Below are 25708 nucleotides of genomic sequence, written 5' to 3' on the forward strand. Positions count from 1 at the left end.
AACCTCTAACAACTTCTGCCGTGGCTTCTCCCGCTACTATGGCCTTACCTCCCTTCCTTCACCACCCAGCTTCCTGAACCATCTTTGCTTCCTCCCCTTCCATTCGCTTCTCTGCCCTCTGCCATATGGATTCCTCCAGCCAGCACTCTGTGGATCTATCTTGCTCCCTGCAAGAGCGCTGATGACTTGGTCATTTCCAGACCCTGCAGCTGGAAATGGTCTTCCTCCTCAACCACAGACCTTCTTCCTTTTGTTCCAGAGACCTTTCTCTATACCAAATGTAACTCTATACTATCAATTGTATTTTAATTCAATGTCTTGGTCTTCCTCCTTGACACTGCACAGGACACTGTCGACTCCCTTCTTCTCTCCTGCTCTCCTTTCCTCTCAGCTCACTCTTCAGCTTATTCTGTTGGTTTCACTTCTTTACCTAACTATTTTGGAATACATTTTGACTTTCCTCCCCCTTTTTTTTAAACCAACACTTCTGGTCAATCTCATCTATTTTGATGGCTCCTATGATCCTCTACCTAGCAGTAACCTCAAAAAGAATATCTTTCTTGAACTATATATTCACTTTCTTCGGTCCCCTGTATTCAACTCCATATTGGACCTTTCCAGGTGACGTTCCACCAGCCCCTCAAACACAACTGAAACAGACATGAATTCTACTTTTTCCAGTGTCTGTGCCTCTCCTCTCTGTCCTGTCTTGATCAATGGAATTACCACTTACTGAGTCTTCCAAGCTAGAAATATTGGAAACAGCTGAGTTCTCCTTCATCTTCATCTCCTCCATCCATCTACGCAACAAGTCCCATGGATTTTTCTGGTTATTTTTGTTGCATTTCATCACTGCTCTTCAGTCTTTTAGCTCTGGAACTTCAGACATTTTCTCTTAATAATTTCATGATTCCAATAGATGTTTAATTACTTATCCCCTTGCTCTTTCACGCTGCCTTTTCCACCCTTACACGGGCCACGTGAGCTGTCTTTTAAAAAAATCTCTTCCTTGCTTTGAAACATGAAGCAGATTCTCTTTGTCTGAACTATAAAGTCCAGACTCATGACCCACACAACCTCTTTATTACAGATAAACTTCAAAATTTTAAGGGGATTCAATTATGGCTAAAGATATATGTTAAACAAGGCATTTTAAAAAGATGTTTTGGTTTCTTAAAATGTATCCTTCTGAATAGCCTTGAAATTGTTTAAAAGAACTCTAAAGAAAACAATCTTCCCTTACACACTACTAAAGATGTAAACAGACATACAGTACTATTTTGTTTTTTTTTAAAAAAGGCTTAGTAAACACAAAGAGGAGTTACATACTGAAACCCACAGCTGATTTAATTTGCAAAACCACAGCGTTAGCTTGACTAAAGTAAAGATGACACAGATAAAATGCAACCAGAAAACTGAGATAAAAGATACAGGATAAACAACTTAAGCTGATGGTTTAGCAAGCAAACATCATGGGTGTAACACGAAGATCTGAGAAGTGACTTTGGTCCAGGAAACTCACTCCACAGAGTCCCTAGGAGCAGCAGGTTTTTAGGAGAATCACAGCATGCTGGAATATCGTCATCTATTCTCGCACTTGCGAGGAGGTGGCCACCGTGATGCAGGAAGAGAAATAAGATTTTAAAGTTGAAGTTGAGGGGTCTAAGTTCTTATTTTACTATTTTTATCTCTATGTTAGGAAGATTTGCGGAAAATTCTCAGAGACAGTCTTTATCCTTAGGGTGTAAGAGAAGGGGGCGATGAGAAACTTCATTCAGAGCTGAACTAGGGCTATTGATTCTCCGGTGAGACATTTAGAGAGTCCCAAGTGCATGGGCACGTGCAGAGAGGCACGTCCCGTCAGCGGTGACATGTGCTGCCGTTAAAAGCAGGGCAGAAGGTGAGAGCTTGGCCCTGGGCTGCATGAGTGGGAATTAATTAGGCAATTCTTGGGGTTCTTTCTACTCATTGGCCTATCTGCTAACATTTCAGCAACAGGCAATAAAAAGTTAAGGTTTAAAAAGAAAAGTTACGTATCCTCATTATGAATATAAATGACCACAGTCAGATACCTTATACTACGCTCACTAGGAAGAAATATTCATTAGTCACCAACTAAGTGCCAGGAAAAGAACTGGCAAAGGAACTTCTGGGTAATAAAAGAGCCCTGGTCCCAGCCCTTGAGGACTGGGGCAGATAAGAGCTGTGCATTGTTTGGGCCAGGGAAGGAGGCACATGCCTTTTTCTAGATCATCTAGTGACTCCTTTGTAATTTTTTTTTCTTTTGAGATGGTCTCACTCTGCCACCCAGGCTGGAGTGCAGTGGCACAGTTTCGGCCCACTGCAATTTCCGCCTCCTGGGTTCAAGAGATTCTCCTGCCTCAGCCTCCTGAGTAGCTGGGACTACAGGCATCCACCACCACACCCAGCTAATTTTTATATTTTTAGTAGAGATGGGATTTCGCCAAGTTGGCCAGGATGGTCTCGAACTCCTGACCTCAGGTGATCTGCCTGCCTCGGCCTCCCAAAGTGCTGAGATTACAGGTGTGAGCCACCGTGCCTGGCCTGTATCTTTTTTTGTTAACCATGATTCTGTGGCAGCAAGTACAATATCAGATATTTTTCTTCACTCTCCATCAAAAAAGGAAACATTTAATAATTTAAAAACAGGCCAGGTTCTAGAAATTCTCTTTACCTCTTCACTGTCTTTGTTTTATTGTTCTTTGAGTTTTGTGTGTGTTTGTTTTTATTGATACATCATATTTTGCATATTTATGGGGCACATGTGGTATTTTGTTACATACACAGAATGTGTAGTGGTCAAGTCACTGTATTTGAGGTGCCTGACTTTACCTTATTTGTGTGTTATTTACTTAGCTATTGTCTTTCTACTCCAAAAAAAAGTAGGCATAGGCTTGACGAGGGTCAGTACCTTTCTCCTTCTCTTCTCCCCTGTATTTTAAACACCCAGAAAAAGGCTTGACATGTTAGGTGTTTGATCAATCAACATTTAGTGACTGAATAAAACCCAGCTTTCCCCTTCTCCTTGAAAATATCCATTTTCTCTTTGTTACTGCCTAAGCCACCCTAATGGGTGAAGGGAATCTCAGCAGTGCTTGCATTTTTAAGAGGATCTGTGTCCCCTAAGATCCTAGCTGGCAGCATTTCAGGTGCTGGATAGAATAAGGTGTAGGGAGAACTTTCTGGAGTATTTTGAGACTAGGTGAGGAGCGGCATTCTAAAGGCAGTCATCCTTGATTTGTTGGGAAGCCTACTGGAAGGAGAAAGAAACCCCTCTGTGCTGTTTTTGGTTTTCACAGCTTCTTCTTCCCCTCCATGACTGAATCTAAAAACCTTCCGCAAACACTGGCTGGGAGGCAGCACATCATGGAACCATCAGGACAAAATGAACCCGTAGAAAGTGTGGAGACTTTGTCTTCGCCCCTGAGATAGTGTTTCACGGATATGCTGCACTTCGCGGCTATTCTAATTTTTCTCCGTATTCATTTTCAGGCCTAATGCTTACATACTCAGTGAATTGTTCAGCCTCTGAAAATGTGTCTATTTGGTCAAATATAAATAATCCATTTTATTTTCTATTTTAGAAACCAAGCCAAAACAAAGTATAGGTTTCTTGAAATTTTAAAAATTATTCTTTTGAGGCCAGGCGCGGTGTCTCACGTCTGTAATCCCAGCACTTTGGGAGGCCGAGGCGGGTGGATCACGAGGTCAGGACATCAAGACCATCCTGCCTAACACAGTGAAACCCCATCTTCACTAAAAATACAAAAAATTAGCCAGGCGTGGTGGTGGGCAGCTGTAGACCCAGCGACTCGGGAGGCTGAGGCAGGAGAATGGCATAAACCTGGGAGGTGGAGTTTGCAGTGAGCCGAGATTGCACCACTGCACTCCAGCCTGGGCGACAGAGGGAGACTCCATCTCCAAAAAAAAAAAAAAAATTTATTCTTTTCAAATTGTTGACTAAAAAATTCTTCCTTGAGGCTGGGTGCTCATACCTGTAATCCCAGCACTCTGGGAGGCCAAGACAGGCAGATTGCTTGAGTCCAAGGGTTTGAGGCTAGCCTGGGCAACATAGCGAAATTGTGTCTCTACTAAAAATACAAAAAGTTAGCTGGGTGTGGTGGTGTGCACCTGTAATCCTAGCTACTCAGGAGGCTGAGGTGGGAGGATCACCTTAGCCTGGGAGGTGCAGCCTACAGTGAGCTGAGATTGTGCTGTACTCCAGCCTGGACAACCAGAGTGAGACCCTGTCTCAAAAAAAAAAGAAACAAGAAAAAAAGAAATGTTTCCTTGAATAAGGGTATCTTTTTGAACTTTTTGGAATCTTGTGCTTCAGGACCCTGTCAAATATTACTAAACAATACATATCTGAGACAATCAGAAATTTGACGTGAACCTACAATTGATTTACATACACAGAAACACACTGACTCAAAAGTCAATTAAAAAGTTACAAAGGCCTATGCCAAAAAATAATTTACGTAGATCTCACAGTATGACAGAATAGATTACTTTTTTAAATTCTTGGAACGGCTCCATAAAGTTGAAGTTCAAACCTCCAAGTTATGACTCAAGAATGTTAATCTGGCCACCATTCTCGCTGGTTTTTAATTAAACAAACTTTCTTCTTAACAGCTCTTTGCAAGTGACAGTCGTCAGTACATATGTGTGTGGGTGTGGGCATGTATGTTGATATGATAGAACTTGCTGTTTTTAATGTGTTTAGCATGTTATTAAACACAGCATGAAAGAGTTGAGGAAAGCAGGAAGAAGGGAGGAGAGTTCAAGCAAAAAGTAAAGGGAGTTGGAGATCTGAGGTGAATAAAAGTCTGAAAAAGCAGATTAGGATTCTAAAATAAGCTTTTAAGGTTTACTTAAAATATAGTTTAAAATTTACAACATTGTCAGTTCAAAATAATGCTGGTAGGAAGGAAATACATTGAGCCACGGACCTGGCATCTGGAGATACCGGGAAGGAAAGAGAGAGGGATTGAGGTGGACGCTCGCGGGTAAGGAAGAACGAAGGAGAAGCCTACTCAGGCTTGTCTATGAACTCATCTGTGTGGTTCTCCTGCAGGGCAGCCTCATAAATGCCCCGGTCAGTGCTGGACCCCAGAGAAAACCACTGCGGCCATCTCCTGTCTCCCTCACAAGTTTTCCCTGAAAAGACAACAACTTCCGGAGTTCCATGCGGTTTTTCAGCCTTTTCCAAATCTCTCTAAACACCAGGAGGAATGTTCACATGCTTCAGCAGAGAGACACACGCTTCAGGGCCCAGCAGAGAATGCCTGGAGAAGAACCCAGCCAAGCCGACTGGATCTTAGCAGAGCTCCCGGCTTGATGATTATGCTCAACCAGAGTGAGTGTTCTCTCCATTACTAACATAAGTAATACATTGGACAGCAAAACAAGGAAATAGCCCCAAACAGTAATTGAGATATAAAGAGAGAAGGAAGTTTCAAAACCCACTTCTCAGAATTAACTCCAATGTCAGGCAGTATTTTTAAACATAAGTCAGTAGATAAGGTATAGTCCCAAAATCAGGCTTTGCTACGTGGAGTATTAAGAACACAGATCATGGCATCAAACTGCTTGAGTTCAAATTCCAGTTCTGCTGTATGGTAGCTCTGTGGCTTTAAACAAGCTATTTAACCTCAGTTTTCTTGTCTGAAAAATGAGGATCATAATAGGATTAAACGGGTTAATGGATGCAAAGTGATTAGAACAGTTACTAGCAGACAGAAAAAGCTCAGTCTATGTTAGCTATAATTATTACATACTCAGAGTCAAAAGAACACTCATCATGTTTTCTTCCAAGATTTAGCACTAAAATATTTTCTGTAGTGATTACTTTTTAGTTTTTTTGTTGAAAAAAGACTATGGGTTCTTTCAAGGTGGGCTTCCTTGGTTGGCTCTCAGCTGCCACCTCCCCTCCCCCAACAAAACAATAGCCCCTGTCCCTTGTCAACTAGATCCCAGCGCACAGTTTCACTTTAAAGGCATGCAATCACTTTGGCTCAAGAGTGAAGATATTCAGTCGAAAGTGAAGTAAGTGACAGCTAGGATTTCAGAGCGTAAGTCTCAGAGTTGTAAGAGTCCCGGAAGCAGCAACCTCACTTTGCCCAGTGCCTCTCCTCCTCTTCTCGGTGACAGGGAGGTCTACTGCATGCCTACTATGGCTGAGCTCTACTGCATGTCTGGAGGTGCGTGGGTGGGATTCTGGGTGCCCTGCCTTCTGAGTCCAGGTCAGGGCTCTCCCCATGGGGACAGGTCTCCATGGCCCGTCCTGATGTTGGGCCATCTCTCCTACCTTGTCACTGCCTCTTCCCTATAAGCCCCTCACCATGACACATGCCTCGATTTCTCTTACATCGAATCAGATTTTCTGCTTTACTTTCTATGCTTGTTCGCGTCTCTTGACTACCTAGAGTGCTCTCAGCCTCCAATTGCAGTCTAAGCCCACCGCTTTGTTCCTCCTCTTCCTGCCTCCCCAGGCTCCAACTCTCCATGGTATCACACCGCCTTCTTCCTGTACAGGGTTTTCTGGTCTTTTCCCTCCGACACTCCTCCACTCTGTCATTCACCTATACTGAGCTGACATTCCACCAAAATTTACTGAGCACTTGCTATGTGTGGGACTCTGCTCAAGCCGAGGGCTAGGGGCTAGACAGGCAAAGAGATGCCGAGCCTGCCCTTGGGAGCTCACAGTGCAGTTGGGGAGGGAGGAAGGGTGTGTTAGTGCTGCTGAGCTGTCCATGTGCACAGCATGCCAGGGCACGCAGAGGAGGGACACCTTGACACAGCCTGTGGGGGCCTTTGCAGAGGAGGTGAGGTCTCAGGGGTTAGCAAAGTAACGATGTGAGCGTGAGGAAGTGCACTCAGGCCTGGGATCAGGTGCAGAGCTGTAAAATGCAAGAGGCTTCTGGGGAGCTACGAGGGGCTCAAGGACCCAAGGGAAACCTGAGTCTGGCAGGCAGGGGACAGGCTGGGAAGAACTCGCGGGCCCGCAAAGATTCGGGATTCTATTTTGTAGGTGATATGGAGTAACCAAAGTGCTTTGCAGGGGAGTGCAGCAATCATTTTCGTTTCAGCAAGATCCTCTACCGCACATCTTCAGCGGTGTGAAGAGCGAGACTAGAGGCTCAATCTCGGAAACTAAACGAGGTCCTCTGTAGGAAATATTATGGTATAAATGGCTGCAATACTATTGCTTGATGACGTTTTCAAAGGCAGCTGCTGCAGCCTATCCCTTCCCCTCCCACCTGTCCTTCTGTGATGTCACTGTACTGCTCGCCCAGGAGTGCTCTCTGCTGCCCCTCCTTGATCTTGTCTGGCCGGTGACCTGTTTTTCACCCAAAGACCAAAGCAGCAGGAACTTCCTACTTTGGGGCCACATATGGAGGAAAACAGGGGGTGGGGGAATCTCAACCTCCTAGCTGCATCCACCCAGGGGCCATATAAGGGAGTGACCTCATCTCAGGTCTGACTGCAACCTTATGAGAGGGCCCTAGGGATGCTCTGAAGACCAAAACCGCCAAGCCAAGGCTGACCCAAATCCCTAACCCACAGAATCAAGAACAAATACAATGGTGCTGTTTTTTTAAGCCACTAAGTTTGGGAGCAGTTTGTTCCATAGCAATTGATATCTTCAAAGCAATGCTCTGGGTCAAATAAACAACGTCAAATAAAGAATAAACTCCCCGCTGACAATTTCAGGACAATAGCATGGGTCCACTGTCAATATACACCAACTTGTACTTCATCCTTAATTACTTGCTACCAAATCCCATTTCAAGCCTTTGTCACACTTCACTGATTAGGGCTTAAGCTTTTTAAAAAGCGGTTTTCAGAAAATGTAATCCTCTGACTCTATCTTGCAAAAGACTAAGAAAACGTGGCATGTGGATTAAAATTCCCCGGAGTTTCGTTTGAATTTTCCTATGGGTAGTGTTTAGATGAACATTCAAGCAAATATACGTTTCACTTTTTGAAACTGCAGAATGTTTGATGCTTCTTTATAATGCGCCTTCTTAGCAGCATGGCTGGGTGTCTTGAGATAGCACAGCACTTGAATAAATAGTGTGATCTCTCTTTATGTTTACATATTTAGACCTATAGGTCTAGTCTATCTTTTCCATGAGAAAATATCTATAGTATTTTCCTGGAGAAAAGCGATTTTATTTTATTTCAATAGATACATATGCTCTCCGTTCTGAGTACTTCAAGGCTGTTCTCTCAAGAGAAGGGGTTTGCTTGCTGGTTTTCTTCTCTATGAAAATAATAAAATTCAAACATGATGCTACGTGTTAACATTTTCCTCTGCCAGCTCTAGCTATGGGAAGTTGCTAATGGTTGAGTTTTACTTTATTAATTTCTAAAAGGAAGTGCTAATTTATGCTTAGCAATGTTCGCCTTTTTTTTGTTGAAAGAAATTGCATTTATTTTATTTTAAAAAGAAACAAAAAGCCCTTTCTTCTTGTTGTAAAGCTTTTCTCTCCCAAAGCACTTTTAGTCGCAGATCTCAAGTGTACTACAAATATTAACAAATCTCCTTGTCCAGGAACTAGGGAAGAATCCCGGGAGGAAAGTCCTTTTCATTGCAATGGCAAATATTTCAGCTGCCTCTGCTTCAGAACTTGGAATTATGCAAGTTACTTCCCACTAAATTACGTTCCTCAAAAGTAATTGCAAAACCACAATTACTTTTGCAAACTAATATTTACAAAGTAGAGTAATTCACGTTCTTCCTATGCAAGAGTTATTTATGGCTACTGTTCATACTACCCCTCTAAATAGGTCCCCAGTAAAATGTATGCTAATTTATTTTTATTGAATGACTAATGCAGATGAATTAAAGAGTTCCCATTCTTAGAGGGAGATTTCCTCTATTATTCACCATTACCTTATATTCCAGAAACATAGCCCACTGCGGAAATCCACTTGACCTTTTTAGAGAAACTTGGTTATCATAACCTTCCTTGTGTTACCATCCCCACTAACACTGTAGAACGAATCATGTTTTGCTGTTGCTACGGTATTAAATTTTAATTCCTCCTGTCCATAGCAAAGCTAATTGTAGCTGAATGACTCCCATGTTTGTGGGACTGCACTTCGGTTTATTGGTGAAGGGTTATACATGCCACCAGTGGTTGCATTCTCTGACCTACACTGGCTGTTCTGCAGTGGTTATGACAGGACACATTAACTACAGCCCTAGGAGCTTGAAATGTATCCACTTCTTTCCCACTCCGGCTGTCCAGGTGAAATCCTGGTCTGGATGCGAAAAGGACCCCTCAAAACAGCTACAAAATATTCGAATCAGGGGGAATCCTAGACCTCCCCCTAATGCACTCAACCTTGTCTCCCAATTCCCACTTCTGGGATTTTTCAGTCCGACTTCACTGTCGGGTGGGTCTGGAAGGTGAGCGTGACCCTGGCAGAGGAGGACTAGGTAGGGTGAATGACACAACGAGATTCAGTGGCCTCTCTCCAGTCTTTTCTCCTACAAGGGACAACCTCATGGGTTCCTAATATCCTTGTGTGCCAGCGACCACCTGTCCTCGATTACTGCAAGAAAACTGAAGAACAGAAAGATGGAGAGAACTCAGGAGGGGAGGAACACACTGATGACCAAGCAGACGACACTGGCCAGGAAGAAGTCAGTGCACCCAAGGGTTTCTAGGGAGCTGGCGTGGAACACTTCTCAGTCAGATCCCCTAAAACTCACCTTTAGATATGGACCCAAATCGGAGTGCTTAGGGCTCTCAATATTAATGATTAGGGCCCAAAATATGATATGAACGTTTGGAAACCTTCATATTGGTAACTGGAGGGAAATAAAATATATTCCCTGGCTACAGGAGGCCTCACGAACCTCCTCAATCCAAGGTTCCATCTGAGCTCTGTGCTGAGAGTTAAAGAGAGAAAGAGAAAGAGAAAACTCGGTACATGCTCTCAGGCTTACTCAAGAGACAATAATTGCATTAAAATGTCATTAGGGAGCTCCACTAATGAGAAGGATAGAAGCCTCAAGCTCCCAGAGACACAGGAAGCAGAAAGAAAGTCCACACATCAGAGGCGACTTGGAAAAGGTCTAACACAATGGGACACTTAAAAAAATGCCAATTATATAGTAGGGGCAAATAGTGTTTCATGAACAGGACATAGGGATTCTGTTTGAGAAGAGGCCTCCATGAACAAAGACAGGGATATGCTTGGCCCTAAAGGGCCCACCATATCTTCCCATTTCTGAAAGGATAGCAGAACACACGGATGGAGATGCAATTTGGGGCCAGAATGCACAAGGTGCCAAGTCTTGCACAGTAAGACGCGTCACCCGAATTCTGCAGACAAAGATGAGTGTAGCTCTCTTCTCTAACCTTATCTGACCCTGTGCTTACATTCCTCAGGAGGGAAATGTCCCAGTGTTTTCCCTCTATGACATCCCTGAGGTCACCAAGGCCTTCTGGGGTACAAGCTGGAATCCTCAGCACTGGCTTTAACATTGTTTTAGCCGGGGTTTAGCTGTTGTTAGAAACCCATACATGTGAGTGCCCATTTTATTTTATTGCTGCTGGGATTTATTTCTAATCTTCTTTAAAATATTATGTTTTTCTTTGGTTTCATAATGTTGGTTTATTCTACTTTTAAGTGAGTCCCTTAAATAGTTTACTACTCTTTCCTTTTAAGATAAACATTCTTTTTTTGTGAATGCTTTCATTTATTTTGTTTTGGGCATACCTCTATCATCCTAATTCTTGAATTTAGTCTTTTACCTTTCTTACTCGTATCTATTTTAGTACATTTAAAAGTGATTATAGGCTGGGCGTGGTGGCTCTCGCCTGTAATCCCAGCACTTTGGTGGTGGCGCAGGGGGTTGGGAGATCATTTGAGGTCAGGAGTTGGAGACCAGCCTGGCCAACATGATGAAAACATGTCTCTGCTAAAAATACAAAAGTTATCCAGGCATGGTGCTGTGAGCCTGTAGTCTCAGCTACTCAGGTGAGGCAAAGGGCGGAGGTTGCAGTGAGCTGTGACCACGCCACTGCATCCAGCCTGGGTGACAGAGCGAGACTCTTGTCTCCAAAAAAGAAAAGAAAAGAAAACAAAACAAAAACAAAAATCCCCCCAAAACTAACAAAAAAATTATGATTTTGTTTTGAAGAAGACTTAAAATATCTTTTCATTTAATTTAAACAAAATTTTATCTTTTATCCTTTACTATTTTTTCTTTATTAAAATCACTTATGAATTTTTGCTATGTCTACATTTTGTGTTTACCTGTTGCCTCATTCTTTTGCTTATAGAATATTTTTGAATATTTTAATATTATCTTTTATTTCCTGATCACTCTTAGCTTAACCTTTTTTTTTTTTTTTTTTTGAGATGGAGTCTTGCTCTGTCTCCCAGGCTGGACTGCAGTGGCGTGATCTTGGTTCACAGCAAGCTCCACCTCCCAGGTTCACGCCGTTCTCCTGCCTCAGCCTCCCGAGTAGTTGGGACTACAGGCACACACCACCATTCCCGGCTAATTTTTTTGTATTTTTAGTAGAGACGGGGTTTCACTGCATTAGCCAGGATGGTCTCAATCTCCTGACCTCGTGATCCGCCCACCTCGGCCTCCCAAAGTGCTGAGATAACAGGCGTGAGCCACCACGCCCGGCCAGTTTAATCTTTTTTTAAATTGTTGACATTACAGTGGTCCACAAAGCAGGATGCCAAGGGGATGATAAGGTGAAAAATCACACCATAGACAAGGGGAGATGGAGTCTTTTTCTCGCAGCAAGTCACCTCCCGGAATTCTAAACATTTCCCACCCCCTTCAGCTCTGATTTCTGGTAGAATTTATCTAGATAACTCCAGAGGTCCACAGGCAAAACCTTCCAAGACAATAGTAATTCTGTTGTGCAGACATTTAAGTCACTAGATTGGGATTCTTTTCCTGTAACACTTAGCACACAGTGCCTTGGGCATTACAGATTCTAAAATATATGACTCATTTATTTATCCCACTAATATTTACTGAGCACCTACTACGTGTCAGACACAATGCTGACTGCTAGAAGTGCAACAAAAAGAGTAAGAGAGAGTGTGGATCCAGTCCTCAGGGAGTGTACAATGTGGAAGAAAGCCAAGTCCTGATGTGGAGGATCAGGAAGAGCTTTCCAGAGGACAAGAGACATCTTGGGAGCTGAAGATGTACAGGAAGTAGCTCAGAAATTGAGCAGACGTCCACGAGATGAGGGGATGCTGGGACCTCCTAGGAGCTTAAAGAGGCTCAGACTTGGAGGAACCCGATGTGAGGGCTGGAGAGGAAAGGAGCAGAACCTTCGAATCCACATCAGGGAGGCTGGGCTTTATCCCGGGGGCACTGGGTAGCCTTTGGAGAACTTAGAGCAGGGAGTGGCACACTGGGTTCCAGAAGGCAGCCCATGGTAACCATGGCTAGGGAGGAGGTTCCACACCAACCCAGAAGAGAAACGGTGCTGCCTGTAATTAGAGCAGAGGTGGCGGGAGTGTGACATGCTGGAGGGAACACAGAGGAATTGGGGTGAGTGAATAAAATTGGTTTGGGGCAAGCTATGGAGATAGGGGAGACAGAATCAAAGAAAGACACACAGATTTCAGGTCGTGCAGCAGGTGATGTCTATGCCAGTTGCAGAAAAGAGCAGGAGGAGAAAACGTGTTGAAAGAGGAAGGGGAAGGTGGTGCATCCAGTTTGGGGCACGAGGCATTAGACGTGCCCAGGAAGAACGGCAAGGATCTCGGGCAGTCATGACTGGGTCACAGTCAGCGAGGAGATAGGTATGGAGGCTGATGAGGGATGAGGATGCTCACAGAGCGGGAAAATTGAGGAACATCAGTCATCCAGGTTGATAAAAGAAGAGGAGCTTGCAAAGGAGAAGAGAGGAAGGAAGGAAGGAAACATGGGCAGGGGGATCATGGGAGACACAGAGGGACAATGTCCCAGGATGCATGTGTGCTCACAGCACATCTGGTTGCAGGAAATCAGGTAAGAGGCGGGTAGAACTCCATGGGAATCGGCCATGAGGAGAGTGCGGGTGATCATTTCTGAGGGGTGCAAGAGGCAAGGCCAGGCATCTGTCGTTCAAGACATGTGGGGTGAGGAAGCAAAGGCAGCAAGTGTAGACAACAATTTGAGGAGTTTGATTGTGAAGAGAAGCAAGACAAGGAAGTAGCTGGAGGAAGGTATAAAAGGATATATATTGTTTTTTTTCACAGAAGGAAGGGATTTAAGCGCACTTAATACAGGGAGAATGGGGCCAGAAATGAGGGAGAGAAGGAAAATGCAGGTGACAGGGAAGATAAGAGATTGAGATTCCCAAGAACAAGAAAGAAATGGATTCCAGGGCCCCAGGGGAGGTGAGCCTCAGACAGGAACTGAGGGGCTTCTTTTTTTTTTTTTTTTCTAAGACAGACTCTTGCTCTGTCACCCAGGCTGGAGTGCAATGGGGCAATCTCGGCTCACTGCAACCTCTGTCTCCTGGGTTCAAGCGATTCTCCTGCCTCAGCCTCCCGAGTAGCTGGGATTACAGGTATGCACCGGCACGCCTGACTAATTTTTGTATTTTTAGTAGAGACAGGGTTTCACCATGTTGGCCAGGATGGTCTAAAACTCCTGGCCTCAAGTGATTCACACACCTTGGCCTCCCAAAGTGCTTGGATTACAGATGTGAGCCACTGTGCCTGGCTGGAACTGAGGGGTTTCTTTCGTTGTGAAAGAAAAGAAGGATGAGAGGATGGATTCAGATAAAGTGAGGCATGCAGCCCTGTGATCCCCGGGTGGGGGCAGTTCTGATTCGGGAAACTTGTACTTTCTCAGGGAAGCAGGAGGCAAGACAGCTGCTGAGCGCGAGGGGACAGCGGAGGCAGAAGCAGCTGTGGAGAAGCTGCCGTGGGAAGGAAGATCATTGGCCAGGGAAACATCTGGGAGCTGGGGAAGACAGAGATCCTAGAGGAAGTGGGAAGTCACAGAGCTACGGCATCCTGAATTTGCAGAGTGGTGTGTTTTCCGGGAGAGTTCATCAGCCTATGTGTAGACACTGGAAAAAGCAGACAGTTGGATTTAGCTGTGATCCCAGTGACCACAGAGGGGGCAAAGAAAGTGCATCATCTCACACAACATCACCAGGCGGTCCTTCCCCAGCAGCAAGGGAAACGCTTTAGTGGAGGGACAGTGGCCAAGTTTATATTTGTCAATGTCAAGCTGAAAGATCTCTAGTCTGTATAATGAACACTATTTCTTCCTAACCTGTCTTGCTCTTTATGAAACTGATGGGTATATTTCAAAGTTTATAACCTTCCTAACAAACCAGGGACATGGTTGTTATTACATACTCCCCTTAAGAAAGTATCTTCCCTTGATAGGCGGGGTGGCTCACACCTGTAATCCCAGCACTTTGGGAGGCCAAGGCAGGAGGATCACTTGAGGCCAGGATTTCAAGTCTAGCCTGGCCAACATGGTGAAACCCTGTCTCTACTAAAAACATAAAAATTAACCAGGTGTGGTGGTGCATGCCTGTAGTCCTAGCTACTCTCGAGGCTGACACAATAATTGCTTGAGCCTGGGAGGCAGAGGTTGCAGTGAGCCGAGATTGAGTCACAGCACTCCAACCTGAGTAACAGAACAAGACCCTGCCTCAAAAACAAACAAACCAAGAAACAAACAAACAGGAACCAGGTGTGGTCCTTCCCTAAACAGCCACCTAACTAACAAACTTTGGGAACACAGTCCCTGGAGGTATGGAAAGAATACCACCACATCAGAAGCCAAGAGATCAGGGGTCAGCGCTAGTAATTTAATCTGTGACCCTTGATCAAGTTTCTTAACCTGCACACCTCAGCTGGCTTCTCTGTAAGCTGTGAGATCCACCCAACATATGGGGCTTTCTGAATGACTGATTCCCGCGATCCAGGCCCAGGGCATGACCAACGACTGCCTTCCCATCGCTCCCTCTTCCTTCCAGCCCCTAAGCTCATCTGATTCTATGACTTAAAGGAATGGTATAGAAAACTAAATGCCATAGGTATGTAATTTTCTTTAATTTTTGTTTTTATTTTAAGTTCTGGGATACATGTGCAGGACGTGCAGGTTTGTTACATAGGTAAACACGTGCCATGGTGGTTTGCTGCACCCATCAACCCATCACCTAGGTATTAAGCCCCACATGCATTAGCTGTTTTTCCTAACGCTCTCCCTCCCTCCAATCCCACCTCCTGACAGGCCCCAGTGTGTGTTGTTCCCCTCCCTATGTCCACGTGTTCTCATTATTCAGCTCCCACTTATAAGTGAGAACATAAGGTGTCCAGTTTTCTGTTCCTGTGTAAGTTTGCTGAGGATAATGGCTTCCAGCTCTATCCATGTCCCTGCAAAGGACAGGGATCTCATTCCTTTTTATGGCTACATAGTATTCTATGGTGTGTATGTATATTTTCTTAATCCAGACTACCATTGGTGGGCATTTGGGTTGATGCCATGTCTTTGCTATTGTGAATAGTGCTGTAATGAACATACATGTGCATGTATCTTTATAATAGAATGGTTTATATTCCTTTGGATATATGCCCAGTAATGGGAGTGCTGAGTCAAATGGTATTTCTGGTTCTAGATCTTTGAGGAATTGCCACACCATCTTCCACAATGGTTGGACTAATTTACATTCCCACCACCAAGAGTGTAAAAGCGTTCCTATTTCTCTGCAACTTTGCCAGCACCTGTTGTTTCTTGATTTTTTAATAATCACCATTCTGACTTGCAGGAGATGGTAACTGATTGTGGTTTTGATTTGCATTTCTCTAATGATCAGTGATGTTGAGGGTTTTTTTTCCATGTTTGTTGGCCGCATGAATGTCTTCTTTTAGGTATGAACAGATTTAATGTGTCCCAAACCAAATGATACAAAGTTTCATGAAATAATTACCCTTCCTACATGAAATGCATCCTAATATTTTCTGTTTTATTCTATTTCATGCTTGTTATCACCCCCAAAATTAATGTCATTGCCCACTAGTAGACTGTGTCTTGGAGTTTGAAAAACTGTGTAGAAGGCCTGCTTTTGTATAGCTAAAACGTATCAGTGAAAACAGAACGGAAAATGTTGAAGCTTATGCCCTAAAAATGCTGAACACAGCTGAGATGAACTTCTCTCAAAACGACAAGAAGAACAACATTTCTGCTTACTTTCAGGACAGACTTGGCTCACCTCTGAACCCCCATCCTTTTGGCTAATTCCCATACATCTTCCATCCCCACCCGTGATACCTTGTCCTCTGAAAGCCTTTCCTGAACCTCCGAATCAGGACTTGGTTCCCTTCTACATGTTCTCAAAGCACCCAAGCAATCATCTACATATAGTGCTTAGCACAGCAAACGGCCGATAGTGACAAGTCAATACATGTTAGAATATATTGCCATAGTTTGTTTACTTTTTGATTTTTCCAATAGATTGTACGCTTATTAGGAATTCTTGCCCACAGGGAAAAAATTTCAGGATGACAAGGATTCTGCTTCTGCAGATATTTAAACCACCAGACAGAAATTTTTTTCTTTTGACACTTAGCACGCAGTCCTTTAGGTGTTACAAGGTTAAAAAAAGAAAAACCCAAAAGATGTGTTCTTGATATCAGCTAACACTCCAGTTAAAGGGGAAAAGAGCTAGGCCAGGTGTGGTGGCTCATGTCTTTAATCTCAGCACTCTGGGAGGCCAAGGCGGGCAGAGCACTTGAGCCCAGGAGTTAGAGACTAGCCTGGGCAACATGACAAAACACCATCTCTACAAAGTGCACAAACTAGCCAGGCCATGGTGGCATGCAACTGTAGTCCCAGCTACTCAGGAGGCTGAGGCCAGAGGATCCCTTGAGCCTCAGAGGCGGAGGCTGCTGTGAGCTGAGATCGTGCCACTGCACTCCAGCCTGGGCGACAGAGCAAGACCCCATAAAAAAAAAAATGCAAGGAGCCAAAGAGCAGACCCCTGGCTGTCTTGTTGTCTTTCCCTCCTAGTTGTTCATGAATTAAGTGCCCAGTGAGGAGACAGCTGCCAAGGTATAGGTAAGTTTCCAGTGCCAGCCGAGTGCTGTGAGTTCATGGGCAGGTAAAACTCTCTGAAACGCTGGAGAGAACCTAAATGGCACTTGTATACCACTTGGTAGAGAAAGCATTTAAAGGGTTCCTCCTGTTCTTAGAAAAGGATCAAACTCCTTCGTATGACTTAATGCAGGACAACTCTACGGGACAGTCTGCCCAGGACAATCTGGGTTTGTACCTGTTACCCAAGCTTAGTGATTAATAACGTGCTCTTTCACTCTATAAACAGTCCCCATCTGGAGGATAACGTATATGGTCACCTGCTTACAGGTCCTATGTGATCTGGCACAGCTGACCCCTCCAGCTCCACCCAGCAATAGCCCACACACTGGCACATGCTCCTTTCTCGCAGCGTCACTGCTATCAGAGATCACAATTTTCTTCACCTTGCAAATGGAGAGAATGACACTCCAAGAAGTTCACTGGTTAAGGTCATATGGAAAATTAGGATGGGGAGCAGAGGTTTAAATGGAAGCTGTGATGCTTACTCTGCTCATTTCCACTCACCTGCAAGGCTTAGACTGGACTGCACTGGGATTCCAGACTCACATGCTGCAGGGACATTCTACAAACACTGTTCCTACCTCCCAGAACCCCCATCTGGCTCACTGCCACTTCCCCTTCAGGTCTCAGTTGAGCCGTCACTGACAGCTCTGCGACACCCCAAATCTAGCTGTGCACATAATACCAAGTGTGTCCCCTATTGAAACACTTACACAATCATTCTGCACATATTTGTTCAGAACTTGGTATGTGTCGGGCCCTGTTAGAGTGGCTGGGGACACATGTAGGGACAAAATGCCAGCCCTCATGGAGTTTCATGCTAGAGGAAAAAAGAGACAGAAAGGAAACTAGCAAATATAAAACAGAGTTGCATGACATTATAAACTGATACAAAATAGTACAAATATCTCATGAATTCATCACAATTCATTATAATTTCCTATTTGCCTGACCACATCTCCCTGTGGGTTTTGCAGCACGGTGTGTGATCTGAGGCTTGCAACAAAGGCCTGGTGAATTCAATAGCAGTTTCCCTTTCCATTCTCTCCATTGTCCTGGGAACTTGTCCTGCTCTGATAACATACAAAAGATAATTATATCTGTAACTAACCTTCTAAAAAGCATCTGTCCCACACATTCAGGGTTATTAACACTGACGCCATGTTCACTTTATTCTCAACAACTACTCATTTCTGAATCATAAGGTTCCTCATGGAGGTGGAGATAACCCTACCTACCGGGACATTCTGTTTATGTTTTAGGGACTGTCCTTTCCATGGCTTCCCTAGTCCCTCAGGTGCTGTGTGAGTTGTATTTCCTCCATTAATTCTACACTAGAAAAAGGTGTATATGCTCAAGCTGGGATAGGAAATAAACAATGAACTCAGGAGTAGCATCAGCCCAGAGATCCCTGCCATTGGGCATTCAATGATTGGGTAAAAAGTTAACTATCAGCACCTTACACCAATTAGAAAGGCTACTATAAAGAAGATTTTTAAAAAAGCCCAGGTGCGGTGGCTCATGCCTGTAATCTCAGCACTTTGGGAGGCCAAGGTGGGTGGATCATGAGGTCAAGAGATCGAGACCATCTTGGCCAACATGGTGAAACCCCATCTCTACTAAAAATACAAAAGTTAGCTGGGTATGGCAGCACGTGCCTATAGTCCCAGCTACTCAGGAGGCTGAGGCAGGAGAATTGCTTGAACCTGGGAGGTAGAGGTTGCAGTGAGCTGAGATCATGCCACTGCACTCCAGCCTGGCGACACAGCGAGACTCCATCTCAAAAAACACAAAACAGAAGACAGCGTTGCTGAGAATGTGGAATAATTGGGACCCTTTCTACCACTGGTGGGAATGTAAAACAGTCCAGCCACTGTGGAAAACAATATGGCAGTTCCTCAAAAAATTAAACATAGAATTACCCTACGACCCCACAATTCTACTGCTGGGTACATACCCCAAAGAATTGAAAGCAGGACCTCAAACAGATATCTGCATGTTCCTCTTCACGGCAGCATTATTCACAATAATCAAAAGATAGAAGCAACCATCAACAGATACAAGGATAAGCAAAATGTGGTATATCCATAAATGGAATATTATTCAGACTTAAAAAGGAAGGAAGTCCTGTCCAATGCTGTCACATGGATACAGCTTGAGAACACTATGCTAAGTGAAATAAGACAGTTACAAAAGGATGGATACTGTATTCCGCTTATGTGAGGTCCCTAGAGCAGTCAAAATCTTAGAGACAGGAAGTAGAAGGGTGGCTGCCAGGGGCTGAGGGGAAAGATGGATGAGGAACTAATGTTCCATGAGGACAGAGTTTCAGTTTTAGGAGATGAGAAGAATTCTGTGGATGGATGATGGCAATGGTTGCACAACAATGTGAATATACTTAATGTCACTGAACTGTACACTAGAAAATAGTTAAGAAGTTAAATTTTAAGTTATGTGTATTTTACCACAATAAAAAAGTTAATTGGTAAGTCACCTGGGACTGTGGTTTAAAGCAAATGCTTGATGGTTAGACTAATCTGGATGGTCCAACTAACCTGACTCTACCACTTACTGGTTATAAGACCTGGACAAGGGGCTCTACCCCTTGAGCCTCAGTTTCCTCATCTGAAAAACTGGAATAATAATAATATCTAATTTATAAAGGCTTTTGGAGGTTAAATGAAGCAGTAATGCCTCTTACATATAAATAAAATTCTGAGTATGATATACAGCACATAAATTCTAAGTAATAATGACTCAAAACCATATTTCATTGGTTTTAATGCTGATTATTATTATAATTAATACTATTAGCTTAATTCAAAAGCTAACATCAACCTACAGCAACCTGCAGAAAGATGTCCTGCCAAATACTTGCCAATTTAATCCAGGAGCAAAAATCTGTGATTCTGGGCTTGAGTGAGCTTTCCTAATTTCTAAAACTCTGATGCTCATTTTGTCCCCAAGAATGTGTTTAGATGACGGAGCAATCAGAATTTGACATGTATAAATGCTTGGCATGTTAAAATAACGAAAGATATTTTCACCATTGTAAGGAAACAGCTTTTAATCCATCTCTCTGGTTCAACATCACATTTTTCTATAGTTTCTCATGACTTCTTCCTTAACAATTGGAATAGGTATGAAAAAGCTGAGCTGAACACATAGCTGCTTAGAAATGAGCTGCTTAAAGTGTTAAAACAACAGAAACAGCAAGCATGAGTTTAATGCTATGTATGCCGTCACAATACTAATTTCCCTATTTTAAATTACAGATTACACACACACATACACACACATACACACACATGGAATCACGTCTATATTGCTGGGATTTTCATTATATAACAATATATCATTTTAAATGATTTGAGGCAAATTATTAAAAAAAATTAAAGACTGAACTCCATAAAAAGGAAATCACCTGAAATCAAATATAACCTTGTTAACAAACCATCACATTAGCAACATTTTTAGGGGCAACAACATAATCAGCAACTCTAAGACATCAAATGCATTAAAAACAGGAAGCACTAACTCTAATTCCTAATTTCCAGAAAGGCAAATATACCATAATTAAATAACACGTTATAAGGAGATTTGTCTGTGTAGGTCTACTTCTGAATCCCCGAAGTTACATACTTGTACCACAAGCCCATACTCTTGAAAGAAAATTCTGGACCCAGTCCACATGGAATTTTGGTTAAAACATCTAATTCACTGCAGAGAAGAATTTAGTCTTTTCCACGGAAGAGACAGCATGTGTCAAAATGAGAATACTTTATAGAAATGACCAGTGACAAGCCGGCTATGTAAGGGGGCTTCTGATGTCTGGCGTTAACAAGAGACAGAGAGTATTATTGTTGAAAGGGATCTTTGAGATTATAGAAAGAGCTGAGGTGTGAATAATCGAACACCATCCCCTTGATGCCTGAGGGAGAAGTGAGACAGCAAAACAAATCAAATTTCCAGGAGCTGCACCGTGTATGGTGAGCAAAGACGCAGTGAGGACATGTCTGTAGGAGAACAGAGGTAGAAGTTAGCTCAAGTAACAGTTGCCATCCCGAGGCACCACAGCACAAGACAGTAGCGGAAATGAACATGACAACGCGGATGGTGGGTGGCAAGAGTCTTGCCTGGATATTGACATTTTTAAAGTGTAGAAGAAAATCGCAGGTCACTGAAACAAAGGCTGATGGTGCCCAGCAGGTTACTCTTGAAATGAGAAACAGAAGTTCCTGAGAGACAAGAAGACAGAAACAACAACAGAAAAACTCAGAGTGGATCGCTAACTTGCAGGAGCTGTGCAGCTTTGGCTTTGCAGGTTTTAGAAGCTCTCCCTAAGCCACGTCTTTAAATATATGTATGTTCAATCAGCAGGAGGAAGGGACTAACAAGAGCCTTCTGCGGTAAGCACCTGCATCAAACAATGGCACTGATCTCAGAGGGATTTTAAACAGCTGTGCATAAACTTCAAAAGTAATTTGCAACCATATTAGTAAATGTCACCCTTCTTCCCGCTAGACACAGCACTTTTAAAAGAGATTAAGCATCCGCAGTAAGCCTGCCATTTTACAAGGGTTACCAAAGATAAGTTAGGGAAAAAATGAAGATGATTCACAAGGTCGGGGTGTGGGGTGGGGGACCCAGGACCTTAGGAATAGGGCTTGTCTATCACACAGCCTCGGGCAGGAAGGGCCCAGTGGGGACCATGGCTTCTAGGGAGCAAACCAAGGGAAAAGAACAACGGAGTGGACCCTCCAGGCTTCTTGCCTCTCTCACGGAGCCTCACGAATCCCAATGGTTTAGAATTTTCTTTGGCAAAAGAAAAGGACAAAGAGGCCGGAGTTGACAGAAAGTATGGGCGGACTTCTCAGATCTTGTAGGTGGTTCTTAAAAGAATTCAGCAGGCTTGAGGTGTGCTCTCAAAGGGCAACTGGAACGTCAAGGACTTGGACACCAGGCACAGATGGTTCATTTCCCATGGACAGGAAGAGGGCACGGAGTGCTCCCTCTTCCCTCCACCTTCTCCAGCCTAGTCCCCCTCAGCCTGTGCCACTCCTGAATCATCTTTTATTAGCACCACGTCCAGCCCGCACAGGGGCAGGACAGCCCAGGGAACAAGGCAGTTCTGTGGCGCTCTCCTTGCAGAAATGACCGGAGTCTCCCAATCCAGCCAGCCCGTGGACCTCTCTTCATGCCCACGGGGGAGCGCCCACGCCTGTAGCATTCAACAGTCACTCTCCCATTGATAACGGTGGCTCTCGAAAATCCAATACCACAAAGATACTTTATTGCACAAACTTTGCTTGGTTAACCTGGCCCTCAAAGCTGGGGAATAACCTCACTTGAGGCTACAGGAATGAGCACGCAGACTTTTCTTTTTTTTTGGTATCTTTCAAAGACCTGCCTCCCCCTCCCCCAGGCCCTTGACAAGAAACTTGGCTTGTTTAGAAGCCTGAGCAATGGCACCCCCGTCCGTGCTCCAATACATTCCCAGAAAACGGGGTATGCTCCCCTGTGGACAGGATACCATCTCCAGAAAACATGTTTCCTCACGCATTTTTTTTTTTTTTTTTAACAAGAATACAAAAACTTTCCACCTTCTTCCCTCCCCGCAGGCCCCCTTTCGTTCAGGTGAGAAGGAAAAGGGAGAAGAAAGGAGGAAGCGCCCCCAGGCCGGCGGCCCCCAACCGGCTAAGGTCGCCAGCATCCCGCATCCCGTGCGACCTGCGTCCCAGAAACCCAGCGGGGAAATTCTTCCCGGTGCGCTCTTGCGCCCGCTTGGTTCCATTTCCCACTCCGCCTGCTCACCCGGCAGCCTTCACCCCTTGCCGGAGGCTCTCCGAGGGGCCCGGGTAGCCCTTCCTGCCACGGGTCTCGGCCCCTCCAGCCCGCTCCCTCCCGGCGGCGGCGCGGGGCGCGGGGCCCTACCTGGAGCGAACACGGCGCCGCTGCTGCCCGGTGGCGCTGGGACTGCGCGGGGACTGCGCGGGGACTGGCGGGGCTGGCGGGGCTGGCGGGGCTGGCGGGGCTGGCGGGGCTGGCGGGCCCGGCGCACTGCGGGTGCGCCTAGAAGGCGGTGCCGGCCAGGGGGCGCTCGCCAGCCTCCCCGCCAGCCCGGCCTCCCGGGACCCGGCACCTCTATCCAGGGACGCGCGCTCGGTCCCCCGCCGTGCGCCCTCGGTCCCGCGCCCAGGCTCCCGCCCCTGGCCTCCTTACCAGCCACTTGTCGCCCAGCTGCGAACTGGAGCGGGAGGCGGCGGCCGGAGGGCCCAGGACAGCCCCGGGAGGGCGGCGAGGCGGAGCAGGAGCGCCCCGGCTCCGGCCACATTCTCAGAGTCAGGAAAAGGGGCGAGAGGCCACATGTCTCCCTCTCGCCAAACTGAAAACGAAACGGCGCTCCAGCAGATTGGGTGGAAAGAGCTGTGTCTGTTTTCTCTGTTTTTCACGCTAGAAAGGGCTTGTAAACATTGTTCCTTTTAAAATGACCTACCCCGGGCATTTGTTTGGGCACACTTCTGTCCTGGGGTCATCGTTCCTAGGTGGCTTCGGACCTGGGACTTTGATTTCCTGTATCTGCACATTGTCGTTTTATATACAATTGCCAAGGTGGGACTGCTTTCAACTTTACTGTGCTTGAAGCTGCAAAGGTAATGTTGCCGCCGTGCGTGTCATTTTAGGACTTTTTATGCCTTGCGGGTAATACTAATGATGGTCACAGGGAGGATAAACGGGGTGGTTTCTTTTTCTATACTCCATGTAACTAATTTCTCATTCAGGTTAGAAAATTATATGTCTGGTTACTAATACTCTTACTGAATGGTTTCCTTGCAATGATGACACCAAATAATTAAAACGTACTTGATTAAGACTTTTGTTGCTGTAGTGTACTAAGATCAGATTAATCCGAGAAGTAAAATAGTAATTTTTTGTCTTTTTTTCTTTTCTTGGTTTGAGAGAGACTTTAAAAACGATTAAAACAAAACAAAACAGGCCAGGTGCGGTGGCTCATGCCTGTAATGCCAGCACTTTGGGAGGCTGAGGCGGGTGGATCGCTTGAGGCTGGGAGTTTGAGACCAGCCTGGCCAACATGGCAAAATCGTGTCTCTCCTAAAAGTACAAAAATTAGCTGGGTGTTGTGGCACGTGCCACTAATCCCAGCTACTCAGAAGGCTGAGGCAGGAGAATCGTTTGAAGCTGGGAGGAGGAGGTTGCAGTGAGCCGAGATCTCACCACTGTACTGCAGTCTGGGTGACAGCAAAACTCTGCCTCAAAAAAAAAAAAAAAAAAAAAAAAAGGTTTAACAAAAGCCAAAAGTTGAATTAGCAGCCTTCTGATCATGGGAATGTAGGATGTCAACTAAAAAGAACCTCAGAGGTTGGGAAGGCAGATGAAAAACTGAGGCCCCGAAGTGTTTCATGACTTGATTAAATCACTCAGGTCTGCTCTAGGAGGCGAGTTATGATGATGCCCCTAATCTATATGAACCCAAATAAAGCCAAAACACACACACCTTTTTTTTTTTTTATTATACTTTAAGTTTTAGGGTACATGTGCACATTGTGCAGGTTAGTTACATATGTATACATGTGCCATTCTGGTGTGCTGCACCCACCAACTCGTCATCCAGCATTAGGTATATCTCCCAATGCTATCCCTCCCCCCTCCCCCCACCCCACAACAGTCCCCAGAGTGTGATATTCCCCTTCCTGTGTCCATGTGATCTCATTGTTCAATTCCCACCTATGAGTGAGAATATGCGGTGTTTGGTTTTTTGTTCTTGCGATAGTTTACTGAGAATGATGATTTCCAATTTCATCCATGTCCCTACAAAGGACATGAACTCATCATTTTTTATGGCTGCATAGTATTCCATGGTGTATATGTGCCACATTTTCTTAATCCAGTCTATCATTGTTGGACATTTGGGTTGGTTCCAAGTCTTTGCTATTGTGAATAATGCCGCAATAAACATACGTGTGCATGTGTCTTTATAGCAGCATGATTTATAGTCGTTTAGGTATATACCCAGTAATGGGATGGCTGGGTCAAATGGCATTTCTAGTTCTAGATCCCTGAGGGATCGCCACACTGACTTCCACAATGGTTGAACTAGTTTACAGTCCCACCAACAGTGTAAAAGTGTTCCTATTTCTCCACATCCTCTCCAGCACCTGTTGTTTCCTGACTTTTTAATGATTGCCATTCTAACTGGTGTGAGATAATATCTCATAGTGGTTTTGATTTGCATTTCTCTGATGGCCAGTGATGATGAGCATTTTTTCATGTGTTTTTTGGCTGCATAAATGTCTTCTTTTGAGAAATGTCTGTTCATGTCCTTCGCCCACTTGTTGATGGGGTTGTTTGTTTTTTTCTTGTAAATTTGTTTGAGTTCATTGTAGATTCTGGATATTAGCCCTTTGTCAGATGAGTAGGTTGCGAAAATTTTCTCCCATGTTGTAGGTTGCCTGTTCACCCTGATGGTAGTTTCTTTTGCTGTGCAGAAGCTCTTTAGTTTAATTAGATCCCATTTGTCAATTTTGTCTTTTGTTGCCATTGCTTTTGGTGTTTTGGACA

General features: G+C 44.5%; 1 protein-coding gene across 1 annotated transcript in view; it reads right to left on the reverse strand.

The window, feature by feature from the left end:
• Positions 1-23214, reverse strand: part of PRKCQ (protein kinase C theta) — a 153068-nt gene extending 129854 nt beyond the window's left edge. The window contains exon 1 of the mRNA XM_031015017.3: positions 23063-23214. The gene's annotated coding sequence lies outside the window, so the exon portion shown is untranslated. The remainder of the gene's footprint in view (positions 1-23062) is intronic.
• Between the last annotated feature and the right edge of the window lie 2494 nt (positions 23215-25708).

The sequence above is a fragment of the Gorilla gorilla genome, chromosome 8 (assembly GCF_029281585.2).
Source record: "Gorilla gorilla gorilla isolate KB3781 chromosome 8, NHGRI_mGorGor1-v2.1_pri, whole genome shotgun sequence".
In the NCBI taxonomy this organism is placed as follows: Eukaryota; Metazoa; Chordata; class Mammalia; order Primates; family Hominidae; genus Gorilla; species Gorilla gorilla.